Source organism: Petaurus breviceps, unplaced genomic scaffold, assembly GCF_028583685.1.
Source record: "Petaurus breviceps papuanus isolate PSGF00001 unplaced genomic scaffold, PetGlider_PUasm1.0 188, whole genome shotgun sequence".
Lineage (NCBI taxonomy): Eukaryota > Metazoa > Chordata > Mammalia > Diprotodontia > Petauridae > Petaurus > Petaurus breviceps.
The window spans coordinates 1,894,197-1,898,981 of NW_027185804.1; the positions used below are offsets into that span (position 1 = coordinate 1,894,197).

The 4,785-nt window shown below is 37.1% G+C and overlaps 1 pseudogene; it reads left to right on the forward strand.

Annotated features, from left to right (window-relative positions):
* Positions 1–3,107: 3,107 nt before the first annotated feature.
* Positions 3,108–4,018, forward strand: LOC138163666 (craniofacial development protein 2-like; annotated as a pseudogene).
* Positions 4,019–4,785: the final 767 nt, after the last annotated feature.

The window sequence follows — 4,785 nt, forward strand, 5'->3', positions numbered from 1 at the left end:
CTCACTGAAAAGAATCATTCCTTCAGAATTAGATTGGAGCAAATGAAAGCTAGTGACTTTATGAGAAATCAAGACACTATTAAAGAGATCCAAAGAAATGAAAAAATAGAAGGCAGTGTGAAATATCTCATTGGGAAAATCACTGACCTGGAAAATAGGTCCAGGAGATAATTTAAAAATTATTGGACTACCTGAAAGCCATGATCAAAAAAGAACCTAGAAATCAAGGAAAATTGCCCTGATGTTGTAGAACCAGAGGGCAAAATAGAGGTTGAAAGAATCCACCAATCGCCTCTTGAAAAGGATCCCAAAAAGAAAACTCCTGGGAATATTATAGCCAGGTTCCAGAGTTCCCAGATCAAGGAGAAAATATTACAAGCAGTCAAGGAGAAAAAATTTGAATATTGAAGAAACACAATCAGGATAGCACAGGATCTGGCAGCTTCTACAATGAGGTATTGAAGGGCTTGGAATATGATATTCCAGAAGTCAAAGAGCTGGGATTAAAATCAAGAATTGCCTACCTAGCAAAACTGGGTATCATGTTTCAGGGGAAAATATGGCCATTCAATTAAATAAAGAACTTTCAAGTATTCTTAATGAAAAAAAAACAGAATTGAATAGAAAATTTGACATTCAGATACAAAAAGCAAGAGAAGCATGAGAAGGTAAACAGGGAAAAGAAATCATAAGGAACTTATCAAAGTTGAACTATTTACATTCCTACATGGAAAAACAAAAATTGCAACTTATGAAACAATAATTGTAACTTATGAAACTATCCTCAGTATGAGGATAGTTGAAGGGAATATAAATGTATATATGTATACATACATATATGTGTCTATATAGGAGAGTATATGGGGGTATGAATACATATGTGAGTGTATGTATATATGTGTACAGGTATACATAGACAGAGGCCACAGGATCAATTGACTAGGAAAGGATGATATTTAAAAGGTGAAATTGAAAGGTGAGAGAGGAATACAATGAGAGAAGATGGAGAGAGACAGAATGGGGTTAATTATCTCACATAAAAGAGGCAAGGGAAAATTGTTACAATGGAGAGGAAGGTCAGGAAGGGAAAAGGTAATGGGTCAACCTTACTCTCACTGAATTTGGCTTAGGAATGGAATGATATACACACTACATAGGGTATCTCTCCCTACAGGAGAGTAGGGGGGAAAGGGGATGAGAGGGGGATGATGGAGGGGAAGGTAGGTTGGGGGGAGGGTAGTTAGAAGCTCACACTTTTGAGAAGGGACAGGGTCAAAGTAGAAAATAGAACAAGTGGGGGACAGGATAGGTTGGAGGGAAATATAGTCTGTCTTTCACAATATATCCACTATGGAAATGTTTTGTGTAGCTACACATGTACAACCTATAATGAATTGTTTATCTTCCCAATAAGGATAGGTGATGAGGGAGGAAGAAAAAGAATCTGGATTTCAAAGTTTTAAAATCAAATGTTTAAAAAATATTTTTTTCACATGCAACTGGAAAATAAGATATACAGGTACTGGGGTATGGAGATCCATCTTGCCCTACCGGAAAGTCAGAGTGGGAATGGGGGAGGAGAGAGGAGTGAGAAGATTGGGGGAGGGGTATACAGAGGGATCGCTGTTTTGGGGTGGTGGGTAGGGGAAAATTGGGGAGAAAAATTGTAACTCAAAATCTTGTGGAAACGAATGATGCAAACTAAAAATAAACATAAAATTTAATTTAAAAAAATAAACTAAAACAAAATGGGGACAATTAAAGGAAAAGAACATACCATGCCTACAAATATCTGTTTCAAAATCTGTCATTGGAGAATCACCAACTACCACTACTCACCTCTTCTTTCTCTTTAGTGGTTATTCTCTTTTCTGATGCCATTTATGATTCAATATCATCATGCCTTGGAGTAAGAAAAATTAAAATGAACAATATAGAAGCTTCAGAGATGAACTGATGCAGACTAAAGTAAGCTAAACCAGGAAACAATATCAATAATGATGGTTGCTTTTGTTGTTCATTCTTGTCTGACTCTTTGTGACCCATGGACCCTAATATCCATGGTGTTTTCTTGGCAAAGATACTGGAGTAGTTTGTCATTTCCTTCTCCAGCTCATTTTATGGATCAGGAAACTGATGTAAACATAGTTTAAGTGATTTGCCCAGGGTCACACAGCTAGTAAGTGTCTGAGGCCAAATTTGAACTCAGGTCTGCCTGTCTCCAGGTCCAGCATTCTATCCACAGAACCATCTTACTGCCTCCTAACCAAAGGCAATGATTACAACAATGTAAATGAAAAGGGCAAAAATACTAAAGTGAATGCTGTATAAGCCAAAATCCAGAGAAGAATCAGACAATGCACCTCCCTCCTTCCTTTCTTTGCTCAGGTTATGGATGAGGGCATATGATATGCTGGATATGTTGAATGTATTACTTAACTTTACTCATCTTTTTTTATTTTTTTTATTATTTCTTATAAGAGAGGTCTCACTGGGGGTAAGGAGGTGGGTAGAGTAGACATATATTCAGAAATTAAGGTGATTACAAAACAAAGACATCAATAAGATTGTTATTAATTCTATGGGAAAACAAAGAGCACTGGATTTATAGTCTGAAGACATAAGTTCAATTCTTGGTTCTGCAATATATTACCTACTTAAACATAGACAAGCTGCTCCTCCTTTCTAGGCCTCCATTTCCTTTACCAACAAATAAGGGATTGGGTCTTGATGATTTCTAGGACCCTTTCATTTCTAAGTCTTTGATATTTATTGTTTCTATGCCCCCTCCCTATTCTCTTTCCATTGAGCCATGCTATGTGTTTCTCAATGCCTTTTCTATGTTCTAAGATCCTTCCCAGCTCTAATATTCTGGTACACAATGATCTGAGGCAGAAGACAGGGCAGCCAGGTGACTCCCTTGTCACGGTAGAAGAGCTTCCATAGCTCAGTGAAACTAAGCTATGCCATACAGGTTTGCCAAAGATGGATAGGTCATAATGGGGGAGTTCTGACAAAAAGTGATCCACTGGAGAAGGAAATGGCAAACCACTCCGGGATCTTTACCAAGAAAACCCCATGAATGAAATTAAAATGGAATGATTAATATGAAACCAGAAGATGAGCCCCTCAGTTCAGAAGTTGCCCAACACATTACCGGGGAAAAGCAGAGAATAACTGAAAGTAGCTCCAGAAAGAATAAAGCAGCTGGACCAAAGCTGAAAGGAAGCTCAGCTGTGGATGTGTCTGGTGATGAAAGGAATGTTCAACACTGTAAAGATCAATATTGTTTAAGAACCTGGATTTTAAGCTCTATGAACCAAGATAAGCTGGATGTGGACAAACAGGAGATGGAAAGAGTAAACATCAACATTTTGGGTGTCAATGAACTTAAATGAATGGGAATACTAATTCACGTGATTATTACATATACCACTGTGGGCAAGAATCCCTTAGAAGGAATAGAATAACCCTCATTTTCAATAAAAGAGTGAGAAAAGCAGTACTGGGGTATAATCTCAAAAATGACGGAATGATATCTGTTCGAATCCAAGGCAAACCATTCATCATCACAATAATACAAGTCTGTGCTCAAACCACTGATGCAAAAGAGGTCAAAGTTGATTAGTTCTATGAACACCTATAACATCTTCTAGAAATAACACCAAAAAAGATGTCACATTCATCATAGGGGTTTGTAAATGCTAAAGTAAGAAAATCAAAATGATAACTGGAATTTACAGGCAAGTTTGTCCTTGGAATACAAAATGGATCAAGGAAGAAACTAATAGAGTTTTGTTAAGATAACTTACTAGTCATAGCAAACACTCTTTCCAGCAACCCAAAGGAAAATTCTATACATGGACATTACCAAATGGTCAATATTAAAATAATATTGATTATATTCCTTGCAACCAAAGGTCAAGCTCTATACAGTCAGTTAAAACAACACCTGGAACTGACTGGTTTAGATCATGAGCTTCTTATTATAAAATTCAGACAAATTGAAGAAAGGTAGAAAATCATCAGATTATATTTATTATTATTATTGTTTATTCATCCTCCATTTTCAACTAATGACATCAAATGGCAATATCTTGACTTGTGCATGAATTGGATTGAAGTGAGGCACAGTTGTGCAGAGTCTCTCTGACTCTCTCTTCCAGAATCATTAAAGTCCAGTGGCAAAATTCAAGATGATTGGAGATGGCCTGGGATGCAGTGGATGACCTTGGTGGCTCCAAGGCTCTCTTTCTGAGAAATATGCCACACTGGCTCATCTAACTTTTTATAAACTTTGCAATGACTTGTAGTCTTTATATATTGTATTTCCTTCATAGGGGGCAGCTAAGTGGCACAATACCTAAAGATAAGGGCCTGAGGTCAGGAAGATCTGAGTTCAAATCCAGACTCAGACAGTTACTAGGAGAACATATAGATGTGACTTAAATAACACCCCTTTAGAACATGAAGTGGAAATAAAGAATAAATTTAAAAGATTAGATAAATAAATTAGATAATAAATAATAAATTAGAAAGATTAGACCTGGTAGATAGAGTACCTGAAGAAATATGGACAGAGATTTGAAATATTGTACAGGAGGCTGTAGCAGCAAGCACCCCAAGCGCATCCTCAGGGTTTGCCGCCCATACAGGTTCTTGGATCTGCTTTGTTAAAGGAAAGCAACTCAAAATGGGTTAACAAGCTTACTTTAATCAGTCAGACATATATCGTTTACCTTGCTCAGGGGAAAAAGGTCAGCACCCCGAACTTCAAAGCATACA